Consider the following 18257-nt stretch of genomic DNA (forward strand, 5'->3'; position numbering starts at 1 on the left):
TGGTTCAATTAATTTATGAATTAATCCAAGAAATGAACGAACTCCTTATTTTAATGTTTAATATTCACATTGAACATTTTTTCACTTCTCAAAGAAGTGAAAAATCCGTAAAAAAATTTCTTTTGCTATTAAGCCATAGATTGTCTGTAGAATCGGAAATACTCTGGACAAAATTTTAATTGGTGACTTTAAGCTGGTGGGCAAGAATTATTTGAGGATTGCTGGCAGCATCTTTCACATCATTTGATGCCCATGGGTTACAATGACAGAAGAATTTCTTGTTCCAAGAGTAGCAAACTAGATTTGTTGCCAAGATCCCAGATGGCCCATACTTTTTTACAGTCAAAACTTTGCTTGGCAAAGAAACTTTTGATCAATTCAAAGATCTTCAATTGCCTTTGCAGTTTCCAAAAGGAGTTTACAAAAATAGGGAGTTTTTAATGTTGTTAGCATGCACACAATAAAGGAAAATCAAATGTTGGTTACACTGGGCAAAATCAGTACTTTCTTTGTTGAATGATGAAAGAAAATGGTGTCATTTCAATTTTACTATGCCCTGTGTCAAGTCTTAGAGAGAATGTCAGCAGACACATAATGGATGTTATAATTTATTAGAGGTTTGTTGCAATTTTCTTCCTCTGCTCTAAGCCACAAACTATATTAATTCATACACATTAGTCCACTAAAGTTCCACCTGCCAGAGGTCCTACTCTGACAAAGCAATAAGCAGTGCAGTGTAATTAAAGTCAAAGCTTTTCTGTTGGGGCAAATCCAGACTTTAGTACATTTCCAGCAATTCCAGACTGAGATGTTATCACTTCAAAAAGGATCCACGTTATTTAAAATATTTCTCAGCACGGAAAAGGTAGACTGCTCCTTCACCTTTTATTACTTTAGGCTCCTGTTATTAGGTGACCTGCTATAGAATAAGCTCCATAACTTCCATTCTTATGTGTTTTTATTAATTATAGTTCTCTAGAGAAACAGATTCTTATAGAATATATATACACACACTCCTTTCCAGATCTGAAGGCCTGAGAACCAAGACTGCTGAGGAAAGAAGACTGATGTCTTAGCTCACACAGTCAGCAGAAAGTGAATTCAACCTTTCTTTACTTTTTTGTTCTATTCAGGGTCTCAACAGATTGGATGATGCCCAACCAGATTGGGAAGGGCAATCTGCTTTACTCAGTCTACCAATTCAAATGCTAATCTCTTTTTGGAAGCACCTTCACAAAATAATATTCAACCAGATATGTGGGCATCCTGTGACCCAGTCAAGTTGACATATAAAATTGACTATCATAGTATTCTTTTACATTCAAAAAGCAGAGTAAAATTTAGTACATGCAAGTAATCATACTTTGCTTCCTGTCAGTTTTTACATTAAGTAAGACCCAAAGCATTAAAAATAAGATATAATCATAATGGCAAAGTGGCTTTCTTTAAATCCCATCAGGGCATGAGAACCCATATCATGTAAATAATGACAATTGTGCATTATATGAGTATGCTTCCATGCTGTTCTCCACATGTTTAATCAGAAGAGAAATCATAATGACATGAGTTCACATAATCATTAGTATTTCATAAAGAAAATACACAAAGTAACAGAAAAGGAAAGAAAGCAGGAAAAAATCACTCCTGCATTAGTACTCCATGAAATCCATTTATGTTGATGCAGTTGAAATGTTAAGATCAAACTCCCATCCTTCCAGAGAAACAGATATCATCAGCTTGAAATTTTAAAAAGTCCCTTAAGATAAATTAATATAATCAATGATATATTCTGAATGTAGTACTTATTTCCCTATGGTATTTATAATTACTTCTCCTCTGGATATTCTGCTAACTTTTTAAGCCTTAATTGGCTAAACATGTTTGTGAAGTGCCTTATTATCAAACTCATTATTATTGTTGTCAAAGATGTGCCAAGCATTGTCCTAATTGCTATGTCAATCTCAATTTATATATACTTTTACATCTATATATACATTCACTGAAAGAAAAGGCAGATACTGTTATCTTCATTTAGAATTCTAAGGCCTCATCACTCAAAAGCCTTAGAGCCTTTCACCCTAACAGAGTTATTCACTTTCATAAGAATGTATATATTATGAATTATGGATAAATTTGTATTTTTTCATTGACATAGTTTCAGAGATTACAAATTTTTGTTTCTAAATAATTTTCTATTTATAGCATCTAATATCTCAAACATAATTTCCTTCTTATACTGACCCCTTTACATAAACTAATCATTGTTTTGTCACTTAATTAGGAAAATATTGAAGTAACCCAGATAATTCAATTTACCAGAAAATTCGCTGAATTTTTTGTTAGCTGGGAGTTTTAGAACTCAAAGTACTAAAACAGAAAAATAATTTTAATTTTAAAATTTTTGATAAAATTTCCAATAAGTGTAATAGTAAGTTGCAATTTTACATTACAATAGTAAGGTGAATTATTACATCAACCATAGTTACCATCTATGGTTTACTATGTCTAATTACTGTATTCACATATGTTATACATTATGCATATATAATTTGTATATATATGCATATATAAAATTTCATATATTCATTATATATAAATAATACACATAATAAATATACATATAGTATGCATACATTATGTAATATACATATACATATGTATAATAAACATAATATAAAATGTATATATACATAATAACATACATACCTTAATATCTTCTCAACCATCTATGAGGTAGACATCCTTTTTCAATTTATAGATGAGAGAATGAAAGAACTTAGGCTTATAAATGTTATATAATATGTCCAAGATTATAGAAGTAATGAGCAAGTGGGTATTTGAAGCTGGATAAGACTGATTCAAAATTAGATACCTTCCTTACATATCACGCTACACTGTACTTTTGGTCCATGAAAAATATCTCTATTAATTAAAGGCCATATTCCTATCACAAAAAGTTATAGCCTAACAATGCTGTAATAAACATTTTCTTCAAAATTTAAGGATTTGATGGTGTCTCATTCTCAACAAATTTAAAGATTAGTCCCTATCTAACACATAGTTGTTTCTTTTGGATTGTTGTTGTTTGCCTTTGCTTTAAATTCTAAAAGAGAGAAAAAATAATTCTAACAGATTTTCATCTCTTCACTCAATAGGCAATTATTTAGGATTTATTACTTTCCTACCTAGACCCAAATCATTCAATGATGAACATTATGTACAAGTTCCCAGCCTCATAGAATTTATCATCTGAAGACAAACTATAAATATATTACAGTAGTATTTTCTTGTGTTGTGTCTTAATTTCCAAAAATGTGAATGTTGCTAAAAAATGAATTTAATATTTCTACAAATTTAACTGTGTTAATCAGAAATTTACTGAGTTTGTCAGAGTCCACCTATTCATCAAAAATGAATTCTTTGGGATCCCTGGGTGACTCAGTGGTTTAGCGCCTGCCTGCTTCTCCCTCTACCTGTGTCTCTGCCTCTCTCTCTCTCTCTCTCTCTGTGTCTCTCGTGAATAAATAAATAAAATCTTAAAAAAATTCTTAAATACTTTAACAAGTTCATCCTGATATTCTTAGTAATAGAGTTAGCTAGCAAATAAGCCCCTCTCAAAGTTAACATAAGTCATAGGTGACTGATTTTAAATTCCACTCACAATCATCTTTGCTTATATTATTATTCTTAAAAAGAAAAACCATTTATTAGTTTAGGTATCATATGCCTAATATTCTATTTTTTATAAAGTAAAAAGAATAAAATTTCATTTCTATTAGTTAATTATAATTGATGTTTATGTAGAGGGCATGTTTCTGTCTGCAAGTTTACCCCCAAAATACTCAACTACATTCACTAAAATATTCAGTGAAGTTGATGCTTTTTTCCCCCAGATCTTAGCATGAATGATTTGGCAAACAAATGATTACACACCCATGACTATGTAAAATGCTAAGCTGCTCTGTCAAATTCCTGCTAAATTTATAACCTGGAGCGTTCACGTGATTTTCAGAGAAACTCAACTTCAGTGCTGTATCTTAGGCATTAAAAAGAAGGCTTTGTGGCTTATAAAATGATAGGAGGTAAATTCAAAAATACTTCTTTTAAGGTTTATTTCCACTTTCTTTGATTTTTAGTTACTAAAAAACCATAAAGTTACCTGATCAACAACATAAATATATAGTTAACATTATAGTATGTTTAACCCAGGTGTTAAATAATGAACTTAGCATTGACTGGTTTGTAGTCAAGCTAACACGGGTCTCCTGACTTAATGTTGTACCTTTTTGAACCAGGGCTCATGTTGAGTTCAAATTTATTTTCAAAATTGTTGACATACTTTATTTGAAAAGCCATGACAGATAATGAAATAATTTCAAGTTATTCTGAAAATATGTTTTATTTGTAGGTCACTTTTGTTTTAGAAGATAAACGTATTACTTTTAATATCTCAAAATTGGATGATAGATAAGGGACAAACAAAATCAACCTTCAAGAACTATTTGCCTGTTAAAAAAAAAAAAGAACTATTTGCCTTTTTGCTATGTTGATAATAGACATTTCCAACTGCCTTTCTACTCATTCCAAGCATAGTTTCAGAATACAAGGCAGGATAGTACTGGAGGCTATACCAGTTCATCTTGCTGACATAACAGCTGAAACTTCTTTGAACATTTTTAAATAGATGATAGTTCTGAAACATCCTGCATGTTTGTCTTCTTTAATAGAGTCAACCTTTAGCAGGCAAATTTATGGGGAAGCCACAATTTATATTGGTCTTGCATCTTGTAGGTTTTCTCCAGCAAAACCTAGAATCAGGGTCCTAAATTTGGAGATGGTATTAGAAATCTTAAATCTTCATCTCTATGAAGAATCATGTCCTTTGATTTATGTGAGATTCAGTCAAACCACAAAAATGTGTTCTCCTTTTCAACACAAAACAACTCATATTTGTAGATCCATACTTTCTCTCCCTTTAGCATTTGCTTCTCTAAATTGAATGCATTCAGGTTCTTTGAGGTTCCTCATAGAATGTTCATTCTAGAGTTTTCATTCTTTTGGATGCTCTAATCTGAACACATTTGAAACTATTACTATCCTTTTAATTCTAGAGCTCCAAATATCCTGTACATCACTTTCTCAGGAACTATTTAGTAGGCTGTTAGTTAGAAAAAAAGTGAAACTATTATTACACTCAGGGAATTTTTGTCTTCAGCTACTCAAAATATATTTCCAATCACTTCCCACTTCACAAAGAGTCCCATTAAAAATATATATTTTTTTCTGCAAAGCCCCATGTAAATATGCATTTTGTCTGCTCATTTCTTTCCTCTTCCTTCTCTCTCCCCTTTTTTTTTCTCTCTTCTGTCTTTCTCTTCTCTCTCTCCTCTCTTTTTTCTCTCATTTTCTTTTTGCTACTCTTAGAGCTTGCATCCCGGTTTAATGTTTTTGTTTGTTTTTGTTTTTAAATGATGCATACCCTTCTCATAGCTACCCATAATTTCTGACCCTTCTGAGCTGGTGAATATCCTGAAGTTAACTTTCTCCCTCTGTGTCCTTTAGGGAACTCAACTATTTCCACAGGGCCAAGTGTTTATATATATATATATATATTTTCCCCAATCACTCTTTTTTCAAGAATGAATGATTAACCTCAATCACTCATTCTTGAAAAACATATATTTTTCCCCAATCACTCTTTTTTCAAGAATGAATGATTAACCTCAATCACTCATTCTTGAAAAACAAGCCCTTCTCCTTGGCATTTCTGTATGACCAAACTCACTCCATGTAATCAGAGGAAACTAGGCAGAGAATCCTGTATTATTCTGAGGTATTCACAAAAAGTTTAATGTTAAATCAATTTCCCATTGTGCAGGCAAGTCAGAACACTTTTGAATGTTTTCCCGTTCTACATGCCCCCTTAATATTTTATAGATACCCAGATATCTAAAATAGCTCTTGGTGTGTGTGTGTGTGTGTGTGTGTGTGTAACAGATTTTTTTTTCGTTAGTAGAACTAAGTGGTTTCCAAACAGCAGACTGTGACCCACAAGTGGTGATTACAGCAACTTAATGGATCCTAAACAAATTTTAAATGAAGTAGAAAAGAAATGAAAGAAAATATGTGAGTACAGAATACATACTGCAGGTAAGTACAGATGTATATGTAAGTATGTCTGTGTTGTGATATCAAATGGATTTTAATAGTGTATCACAATGAGAAAAATATTTGAAAGCCACTGATTTTGGTAATTTCTTTGGAACATCCTTACTAATTTTGTTTGTCTCATTTCTATGTTTTTTTGTAGTTCTTTAGGGACCTATATTATCCTCTGTAGTTTCAAAGTTAGACAATTTGGAAATTAAAGAGCAAGATGCTGAAATGATCAGCAAACATCTGGAGACATTCTGTCTGGAATATTCTAAAGTATATGCAATTCCAGAAAATATGGATTCCATAGTCCTCTATTTTCTGATACAAATCTTTTATAAATTTGTTTCACAATGTACTCCTATGAGATAATTATAAGATATCACATTGCTCATTTCTGTATAGAATTGACTTCATAAGAACAATACATTCATCCAAGTTCCCAACTGTTCTACCTTTCTCTCTTCAAACTAACTAGGACCTACCAGAGACCACTACTCTAAGGAGGGACCTATGAAGTAATGGTTTCACTTAAGAATAGCCTTGTATGGTGGCAGATGGTAGCTACACTTATGGTGAGCACAGCATAACATATAAACTTGCAAATCACTATGTTGTATACCTGAAACTAATATAACATTGTGTGTCAACTATACTCAAACAAACAAACAAATGAATGTGTTGCCCTGAGCTGTCTTTACATACTCAGAGGAAGCTCAACACTTCTCCTTCCACGGACACTCCTTCCACGGACAACACTCTAAGAATCTCCATACTCTGGAATGGTTCTTACCTCCTATCCAGAGAGAGGACGAGGTTTTCTTTCACTAATGTCTGAGGCTTGTCTTCTAGATTTTCATTTTTCTGCTGCAGAAATGACCTCTTCTCAAGATATTTGACAATGAAAAACTTCATTGCTTTTAAAAAAACCTCATTCCTGTCAATAGCCATACACAGAATTTTCTGACATTAGCACTTCTATTGGGCTTATTATTTAATCAGACTTAAATAATATTATGTATGGGACATAAAGAGTATAATTTAGGGAGACCAAAACAAGCTAATTTCAGTTTTTAAGCTTGCAAACATTTGAGGGTTTCTTAATCACTGTAGTTCACCCAATGACAGTCCACTAATATAGAATTCATGAGTTCTCTTGAGTAGTTAGCCTGATGTTTTCCTTCTATCAACTGACGAAAATAGGATTTGAGTCCTTTCTCTTTTCTTCTTAATAAATTTGGTCAGGAGTTTATCAATTTTATTAATTATTTCAAAGAACCAGCTCCTGGCTTCATTGATCTGTTCTGCTGTTTTTTGTTTGTTTGTTTGTTTGTTTCTATATCATTTATTTTTGCTCTAATCTTTATTATTTCCCTTCTTCTTTTGGTTCTATGCTTCATTTGTTGTTATTTTTCCAGCCCCTTTAGATGAAAGGTTAGGTTGCATATTTCAGGTTTTTCTTCCTTCTTGAGATACGCAACACATTTCTAACATTAGAGAAGAAAAGAAAAAGGACTCAAATAAATGAAATAATGAATGAGAAAGGAGAAATCATAACTAACACCGTAGAAATAGAAATGCTTATAAGAGAATATTATGAAAAATTATATGCTGACAAACTGTGCAATCTATAAAAAATGGATAAACTACTAGAAACATATAAAATACCAAACTGAAGCAGGGAAAAAAATAGAAAACTTGAACAGACTGATAGCAGATAAATTGAATCAGTAATCAAAAATCTCCCAACGAAAACAGTTCAGGGACAGATGGCTTCCCAGGGGAATTCTACCAAACATTTAAAGAATAGTTAATACCTATTCTTCTCAAATTATTCCAAAAAATAGAAACATAAGGAAAACTTCCAAACTCATTCTACAAGGCCAACATTACCTTGTTTCCAAAACCAAACAAACACCCTACTAAAAAGAACTACAAGTCAATATCCTTGATGAACATGGATGCAAAAATTCTCAACAAAATACTAGCAAATAAAATCTAGCAGTATATTAAAAGAATAATTCACCATGACCAAGTGGGATTTATTCCTGGGTTGCAAAGGTGGTTCAATATTTGCAAATCAATCAACATGATATGCCATATTAATAAAAAGATAAGAACCATATGATCCTCTCAATAGATGCAGAAGAAGCATTTGACAAAGTATAGTATCTATTCTTGACAAAGAAGGTAGGAACAGAGGGAACATACCTCAATATCATAAAGGACATACACAGAAAACTCCACAGACTACAACATCTTTAATGTGGAAAAACAGAACTTTTCTTCTATGGTCAGGACCAGAAGGCACCCACTGTTATTTAATGTAGTACTGGAAGTCCTAGACTCAGTAATCAGAAACAAGAAGAAATAAAAGGTATCCAAATTGACAAGGAAGAAGTCAAACTTTTACCCTTTATTGATAGTAGCATAACACCCTATGTAAAAACCCCAAAGATTCCACACACACATGCAAAAATTTCTAAAATTGATACACAAATTCAGTGAAGTTACAGGATACAAAAATCAACATACAGAAATCTGTTGCATTTCTATACACCAATAATGAAGCAGCAGAGAGAGAAATCAAGGAATTAATCCTATTTACAATTACCAAAACCATAAGATACCGAGGAATAAACTTAACCAAAGAGGCAAAAGATTGTATGTTGAAAAATAGACTTATGAAAGAAGTTGAAGAAGACGCAAAGAAATGGAAAAACATTCCATGCTCCATGGCCTGGTTGGGTAAGTGTCCGACTGTTTTTTTTTTTTTTTTTTAAGATTTTATTTATTTATTCATGAGAGACACACAGAGAGAAAGAGACACAGAGAGAGGGAGAAGCAGGCTCCCCAAAGGGAGCCTGATGCAGGACTTGATCCCCAAAGTGTCTGACTCTTGGTTTCAGTTCAGGTCATTATCTCAGGGTCATGAGATTGAACCTCATGTCAGGACCTGCACTCAGTAGGGAGTCTGTTTGAAATTCTCTCTCTCCCTCTTCCTCTGCCCTCCACCCCTCACTGTCTCTCTAAAATAAATAAGTCTTTTTAAAAAACTAAACAACAACAACAAAAACATTCCATGCTCATGGATTGGAAGAACAACTGTTGCTAAAATGTCTATACTACCCACAGCAATCTATACATTTATTGTAATCCCTATGGGAATATCACTAGCATTTTTCGCAGATCTAGAACAAATAATCCTAAAATTTGCATGGAATCACAAAAGACTCCAAATAGTAAAGTGCTTTTGAAAAGGAAAAGGGAAGCTGGAAGCATGCATCACAATTCTGGACTTTGAGTTATATTACAAAGCTGCAGTCATCAACAAGTAAGATACTGGCACAAAAACAGACACATATATCAATGGAACAGAATAGAAACCCCAGAAATGGACATACAACTGTATGGTCAGCTAATCTTTCAATAAAGCAGGAAAGAATATCCAATGGAAAAGAAGTCTTTTCAACAAAGGTGTTGGGAACACTATATAGCAACATTTAGAAGAATGAAGCTGGACCACTTTCTTACACCATACACAAAAATAAATTCAAAATGGATGAAAAAGCGAAATGTGAGATAGGAAATAATCAAAATTCTAGAGAACACAGACAGCAACCTCTGGCATCTGCCAAAGCAATTTCTTACTAGACATGTCTCCTTAGGCAAGGGGAGACAAAGACAAAAATGGATTATTGGGACTTCATCAAGATAAAAATCTTCTGAACAGTGAAACAAACAATAAACAAAACTAAAAGATGTATCTGATAAGAGGCTAGTATCCAAAATGTATAAAGAATTTCTCAAACTCAACATCCAAAGAAACAAATAATTCAGTTAGAAAATGGGTAGAAGGGAAATGCAAATCAAAACTACAATGAGACATGTGTTCACACCACTTAGAATGTCTAAAATCATCAACTCAGGAAACAACAGATGTTGGTAAGGGTGTGCAGAAAGGGGAACCCTCCTACACTGTTGATGGGGTGCAAACTAGTGTAGTCACTATGGAAAAGGGTAAGGAGTTTCCTCAAAAAGTTAAAAATAGAACTACCCTATGACCTACCAATTGTACTACTAGGATTTACCCACAGTATACAAAAAATACTAATTTGGAGGGATATATGCACCCCAATGTTTAGAGCAGGATTATCGGGGCACTTGGGTGGTTGAGTGTCTGCCTTTGACTTGGGTTGTAATTCCAAGGCCCTGGGATCAAGTCCCACATCGGGCTCCCCGCAGGGAGCCTGCTTCTCCTTCTGCCTGTGTCTCTGCCTCTCTCTCTTTGTCTCTCATGAATAAAAAAAATCTTAAAAAAAGAACAGAATTATCAAAAATAGCTAAATTATCAAGAGAGCCCAGATATCCATTGAGAAGTGAATGGATAAAGAAGATGTGGAATACATATACAAGAATACTACTCTGTCATAAAAAGAATGAAATCTCACCATTTACAACAACATGGATGCAATTAGAGACTGTTATGCTAAGCAAAATCAGTCAGAGAAAGACAAATACCATATGATCTCATTCATATGTGGAATTTAAGAAACAAAACATATAAGTATATAGGGGAAAAGAGAGAGACAGAGGCAAACCATAATACAGACTCTTAACTATAGAGTTAAACTGAGTAAGGATGGCATTTGTGATGAGCACTGGGTGTTGTATGAAAGTGATGAGTCACTAAATTCTACACCTGAAACTAATATTAACATACACAGCATGTTAACTAACTGGAATTTAAATAAAACTTACTTGAAAGAAAGAAAAGAAATGTATTGCAAGAGAAAGGTAGTCTGATAAAACTTTTTTCTTAGCCTTTTTTATTTCCATCACATAAAATTTGTATTTAGTTGTTCAGGCACATTTATAGGGATTGGCTACTTGACAACATCTTTAAATGATACTGAAGAATATCAAACTTTTAATTTTAAATTTTTTTTTTTTTTTTGGCAGATGTAACATTTTTAATACCCAACTTCCTTAACATAAGGTAAAACAAACAGTCTTGGGCAGGCAACCACTGTCAAGTTTTTAAACATCCATGGTAATTGCACAGGTATGGATCACATTCAACATTTAGTATATGATCGAATAATCAAAAAGAAGTAACAAACAAAGTTAAGAGCCAAAACTTCTTTGAAAAGCTTCCAATGTTAATTTACTTCTGGATAAGTGGTAAGAGCCATCAGTATAAAACTATTTTAATTTTTAGTCTCTGTCCTTAAAACTGCCTAAAAGTTCTTATTAGAACACAGAAAAACTAAATTTGAGCACATCTGTAATCTTAACAACTTATGTGTCTTATTAGGATCTTTTAATGGAATGTTTTGAAACCAATCATAATTCACTTGCGAGGATTAATCAGAAAAAGAGAATAAATTTTTGAATGGCATGTCATAATGACCTGGACAGAAATAATTATCAACTAGTAATAACTAACACATGCACAGACTGAGAAATGAAATTCTCTGCTATATTATAAAGTATTTTGTAAGACATGAGAAATATTTCTATCAATAACATTCATCGCCCCACAAATTCAACTTTAAACAAGACAACAGTTCTTTCTCTCCAGATTTTTATGTTTATCAGTGCAAAGTAAAACAAAGCAATCTCAGTAGAAATGGCTTATTACAAGGTAATTCTAGAAAGGCTTATTCCTCCAAATATACTAAAAGATGTCCAAATCATTAGAATGATCAACTTCAATGGCTTCTTCTGGGTCCAATTTTGTCTCCCCGTGGCCTTCCTGCGGCTCGTCCAGAGAGGCCAGGGCCTCATTCGTATCACTCGCGAAAGTTTCTCGTGATGTATCATCATCTTCTTGAAAATTTAGATTTTTAATAGCTTGTTTCATCTTTTTTCCCAACACTTGTGTTCTCCGCTTTCTAGCAGCCTTTTTATTTTCATACTCCTTTTGATTTTCAATGTAGAAAATGTCCTTAATTTGTTCCTCGCTAATACTAGGAGTATTTTTCAGGAGATTCAGGAAAACTCCACCTGGTGTTCTTCTTCGACTACCATTCATTATAAAAAGGCCACCATTTTGTTCAACTTCAGCAGTTTCCATCAGAAGTTCAATCGCCTTTTTGTTCCCAATTATCCTCACTACTCGTGCTATCAGATCTTTCTTTGGTTCCTGCAACCTGAAAGAAATTTCATCAGCCACTTTCTCTTGCGCATCATCCTCTGTGATCTCATAGCGGCCTTTATAGTTCATTTCTAGTCTGTCCCCTAGTCTGTCTTTGACAGGTCGTTTCCGTTTGAGATGACCTTGCCCATTTTCCTCTTCCTTTGATCCCATTTTTTTGCCACCATGCATATATTCATCCAGCTCTTTGTCTAACTCTTTTGTATGTTCTTGAGATTCCCTCTTAAGTTTCTTAGCAAGCAAATAATTGTCTCAGATTGTCTGCTTTTGTCAATAGTACCCTCCATTCCCAAGATACCAAGTTCAGTAGCCACTGCATCTTGATTCTGTTCTTGTAGCACAGCACCCCATATATTGTTAACTTTCTTTCCTCCAGGAACAAGAGGTTTCTGGCTGCTCTGGCCAAACTGAAAAGGCTCTGGCTTTGGAGGAGGGTTAAAACACTTCTGTCGCTTGCGCTTCCAAAGGGAGCTATCATCATCTGAATCAGAAAAACTCTCTTCACTTGAATCCACGCTTTTAACAGTTCGATAATGTGATACCGGTACACATGGTGTTGCAGTACCCTGGAAGGGTCTCACGGTGCTGTCCCCACCTAGTGTTTTCGGCACCTGCAGCGGCCGGTCGCTCGGTGCGACCGTCATGTCGGAGTCCGAGTCGGAAAGCTGCCCATCTTCCATGTCGCCGGCGTCCTGCGCCATCTTCCCGCGGCGTGGCGCCAATTTTAAATATTTTTAAACGGTAAAAATGGCCAGGGAATACATCTAAAATGAATTACCTAGGATTTTGGTCTTGATTTTTCACAACCCAGTAAATCAATGAAATAGCTGTTAAGATTTACAAAGAAGTTATGGATTCTAATCAACTACAAATTATCTGTGTTGTAAAGAATCAAAGAAATAACATGGGTTAATGGAACCCCCAGGAAATCCAAAAGCCACATTTTAGCCAACAAATTCATGTCAACTGCTAAGAGGTAGCCAGGATGATTGATTCAATATTGATTTCCTTTTCCTTACTCTAAAAATGGTATAGATGTTTGAGAATATATAGAAGGAAAAAATCCAAAAAGACCTTTCATGACAATATGCATGTATATATACACACATGCACTTGATACACACATTTTTGTGGGAGTAGGTTCTTGTACTTTAAATTGGCTATCGTATATAAATAAGTACACTCTCAGCATGAAAGTTTGGCAATGGTATTAAAATTTTAGCATGTTTCACACTTTCTTTCAACCAGTAAATCTATATCTAGAATATATGTTAAAGAAATCATCATGGTGTGGGTGAAAATCTAGCAACAACAACAACAAAATTACAGCATCTGTACCTTCCATGAACACAGAACATATATCAGTTTTGTTTATCATTGTAGTTCCAAAACCTTATAGGGTAACTGAAAAACATTCAGCTGACAGTTCAACATAGATTTTATGTTACATATATATACATATATATGAACAGAAAAATGACATCAAAAGAATCAGATTTATTCAGAATCAATGGTATTAAATATTGAAGATATTAGAGAATAAAAGAGCCAAAATAAAAATCATGGATAAAATGTAGCAGAAACTTTTTCAAACAAAAATGGCACATTGCAACATATGTCTAATAGAATTTCTAAAAAGAGACAACAGATTATAAGCTAAAGTCAATATTTAAGAGGATAATAATTATAATTACCCAAAATTGATGGAAAACAAGAGAGGAGAATTATTAAGAACCAATCCACACAAAGACACAATGTAGTGAAACTTCAGAACCACAAAAGCAAATAATATAATTGTTGAAGAATCAGAAAGAGAAAAGAATGAATAATTTCTTCAGTGTTAAAAAATGGAAAGAAAATACATATATAAAAAAGATGACATACAATTTTACATATAATACATTTGAAAATTTAGACAACAAATACCAAAACTAAAGAAGGAAAAAAAATGAATAAACTAACCATTGAACAATGTGAATCCATAGCTGAAAATCAACCCATGATATCAATAATACCAGATCTAACTAGATTTACAGAAAATTCTTCCAAATTTCAAAAGAAAGAATAATTTGTATCTCAAACTAAATATTAGGGAGAATAGGAAAATGGAAAATATTTCCAAATCGTTTTATGAGGCAGGAATAAAACCGATGCCAAAGTAAGGCAAGAATGGTATGAAGAATAAAGTTATATTCATTCTTATCTGTAACATCAACACATAATTCCTAGAGTAAAAAAAAATTTAATTATATGATTATCTCAGTAGATGCAGAAAACAATCATTTTATAAAATTCAAACCAGTCATCATAACCATTCTTTTAAAACTAAGAACTGAGGACATTTTTAATCTGATCAAGGGTTCATCAGATACTTCTTGCCCTCATACCCTTCAGCCTCCTTTAACTTTGTCAACTACTGAACTATCTAGGTTTTTGAAGATCTAACTTGATAACAACTCTTCTCATCTTCAATTAATATTTCTTATCTTCTGTCCCGAGTTTCTCTGATGTCACGGGTTAAACATTTATGAGAACCTACCTAGCCCTAACATATCTGAATTTGGGGATTGCTGAACCATAGGGTGATTCTATCTTTAATTTTTTGAGGAATCACCATAGTGTTTTTCACAGTGGCTGCATAAATTTACATTCCTACCAGCAGTGCACAAGGGTTCCCTTTGCTCCTCATCCTCACCAGCATTTGTTGTCTATTGCCATTTGGACACCAGCCATTCTAAGAGCTATAAAGTGTCATCTCATTGTGGTTTTGATTTGCATTTCCCTGATGATTAGTGATGTTGAGCAACTTTTCATATACCTTTTGGTCACTTGTGTGCCTTCTTTGGAATAATGTCTATTCATTTCCTTTACCATTTTTAAACTAGATTATTTTGGAGGTTTTTGTTTTGTTTTGTTTTGTTTGTTTTTTTACTATTGAGTTGTAGGAGTAATTCATATACGTTAGATATTAACACCTTATCAGATATATAGCTTGTGAATATATAGCTTTATCCCACTGTGTATGTTGCCTTTTCAATATATTGTTTGCTTTGGGGTGCAGAAACTCTATGTTTATGTTGTCCCACTTATTTTACCTTTTGTTACCTATGCTTTGTGTGGCTTATCCAAGAAATCATTGATGAGACCAATGTCAAAGATCCTTTTCCTTACATATTTTTTTCTAGTTTTATGGTTTTAGGTCTTATATTTGAGCCATTTATCCATTCTAATTTAATTTTTGTGAGTGGCATAAGGGTCCAGTTTTATTGGTTCACATGTGGATAACCAGTTCTCCCCATTGTGTGTTCTTAGCAATACTATCAAAAACTAGTTGTGTGGGTTTATGTCTGAACTTTCTATTTTGTTCCATTGGTGCATGTCTTTATTTTTTTTAATGTCAATGCTATACTGTTTTGATTACTATAGCTTTGTAATATACCTTAAAATCCAGAAGTGTGATGCCTCCAGTTTTGTTCTTTCTCAGGACCGCTTTGGCTATTTAGGGTCCTTTGTAGTTCCATACAAATGTTGGAATAATTTTCTTTCTATTCCCATGAAAAATGACATTGGGATTTTCATAGGTATTGCACTGAATCTACAGATTAATTTGAGTACTATGGATATTTTCACAAAATAAACTCCAATCGAGGAACACAGGATATCTTTCACTTATTTTGTATTCTTCAATCTCTTTCATCAGTGTCTTATAGTTTTCATTGTACAGGTCTTTCAAGCCCTTGGTTAAATTTATACCTAAGCATTTTATTGTTTTTGATAGTGTAAATGATTTAAATACTGTTTTCAATATTGTAAATACTGCTTTCTTACTTTCTTTTTCAGATAGTTTCTTATTACTGTATAAAAATGCAACTAAGTTCTGTATACTGAAACTTTACTGAGTTCCTTTATTAGTTGTTAGCTTATTCATTATTTACTAATCCATATTTATAACTTTTTTTTAGTGGAGTTTTAGTTTTCTGTATATAAGATCAATGACAATTTTATTGGGTAATGTATTCTTATTTGGATTTTTTTTCTTTGAGCACTCTGAATATATATCATTACATTGTCTTGTGGCCTGCAAGGCTTCTGCTGAGAAATTAGCTTATGGCCTTATTGGGATTCTCTTATATGTGATGAGTCCTTTTTCTCTCTTGTTTTTTTGTTTTTTTTTTTCAAAATTCTTCCCTTGTCTTTGATTTTTGAGAGCTTGATTATAATGTATCTTTGTGAAGATCTCTTTGGCTTATATAGCAACAGCTCCAGCTCTGGGAATTAAAAGCAATGGGGCAACCTCAGGCAAGTCCATCATCTGGGATCAGCATTGATACACATTGTAGAAGACACTGGTCTTCTGCAAATCTCTATTTAGGTGGGATATGTTGGGATATTGGGATTCTCCTACTCTTTCTTCTGTATGGTAAAATTTGTCTGGGAGATCCTTGTGCTGAGATGCTCTGAACTGGGAGATGGTGTGAACAGGTGAAATGCTTCTGGTACTTTTCTATGAGGTCATCCTCAGTCTTTGAGCTCTTCAGGATTTTTTGTTGCTTCTTCTTTATAGACCAAAGTTTTCTATGAGCTATTTTTCTTAATTTGTAGTTTTTTATTTATTGTATTTGTTGCTTTTGCAGAAAAGTTGAACAAAAGGACTTCCTAAACTGCTGTTTGTATGACCTCCTAATCCTCCATTTACTTTGAGAAATTTTTGAAAATTAGAAATAAGATTGTGTATAAATAGGTAAAAAAGTGAATCAAAATTTGTAGAAGAATTTCAAAGCCCAAAGCCAAATTCTATAAAAAGGAGGAAACCATAATGCATCCAACTCAGTGATCATTTAAGTAACACCTTCAGAATAGTCAGGTTTAACAAGCAATTTCCCCTACTAGGATAAACACAAAGAAGCATTTTTCATTACCCACAGGCTAAAGTAGTGGGTTGAAAACTGTGTCTGCATCCGTTTGGTTGTACTCTATGCCTTTTGACCCAGAGGAATGATGCAGAACCACAATACCTATGATTAAAACCATCAGAGCACACCTCCCAATAATACATTCTGTTCTCAATCACCAGAGATGGGCTTTGGGAACAGAAACTAAAACCAGATGCAGGAGAAGTGGAATCTCAAATAAAAAGGTGACAATATCAGCAGAAATAAAAATTAATTTTCAGGGGAGAAAATAAAAATAGGAACAGGAGATATCTGATTCACAAAAGAACAAGGAAGGTTTGAAAAAAGTGTTGCTAGAGCAAAACAACAACAGAAAATTTGAAAAGACATGTAGTTTCAATGAAATAAGAGGATACTGAAGCAGTAAAATAAAAGTGAATATTATTTGTATTATGTCATTAGTTGCTTATTTATTACTTGTTACTTTAAAATGCAGTTAGATATAGTAACATTAAAATATGTTAATTAAAGTAAAAACTCAATAGATAGACTACAGCCCATTGGTTATAAAGAGAATTCGTGATCTTGAAGACTGAGTCCAGGAAATCTTTCAGGGAAAAAGAAAATCATCAAATAAATAGGAATCTGAAAAGTAACAGAAACTTAAGAATGCTTGAGTCTAAAAGTTTCAACATCATCTGGTATACCAGAAGGAAAGGCCAAGAATAAAGAGGAGGATAAGATTATTGGTTGCTTTCTCCATTTCAACTCCAAAGAGACTATAGCAGCTAAACAAAACAAAATGACAACAGGAAGAAAGAGGAAAGAAAGAAGGAAGGAAGGAAGGAAGGAAGGAAGGAAGGAAGGAAGGAAGGAAGGAAGAAAGAAAGAAAGAAGAAAGAAAGAGAAAGAAAACAAAAGAAAAAAAGAAAATAAAGAAAAGAAAAGAAAAGAAAAAAGAAAGAAAAGAAAGAAAGAAAACAAACCTAAACCAAAAATGAAAAAAAAAAAAAACAACATTGAGTGCCTTTCTGCTTCTGGATGCCGCCGAG

General features: G+C 33.3%; 1 pseudogene; it reads right to left on the bottom strand.

Moving 5' to 3' along the window:
* Window positions 1-11294: 11294 nt before the first annotated feature.
* On the bottom strand, window positions 11295-13026 carry LOC144312699 (phosphorylated adapter RNA export protein pseudogene; annotated as a pseudogene).
* Window positions 13027-18257: the final 5231 nt, after the last annotated feature.

Source organism: Canis aureus, chromosome 4 (assembly GCF_053574225.1).
Source record: "Canis aureus isolate CA01 chromosome 4, VMU_Caureus_v.1.0, whole genome shotgun sequence".
Classification (NCBI taxonomy): Eukaryota; Metazoa; Chordata; class Mammalia; order Carnivora; family Canidae; genus Canis; species Canis aureus.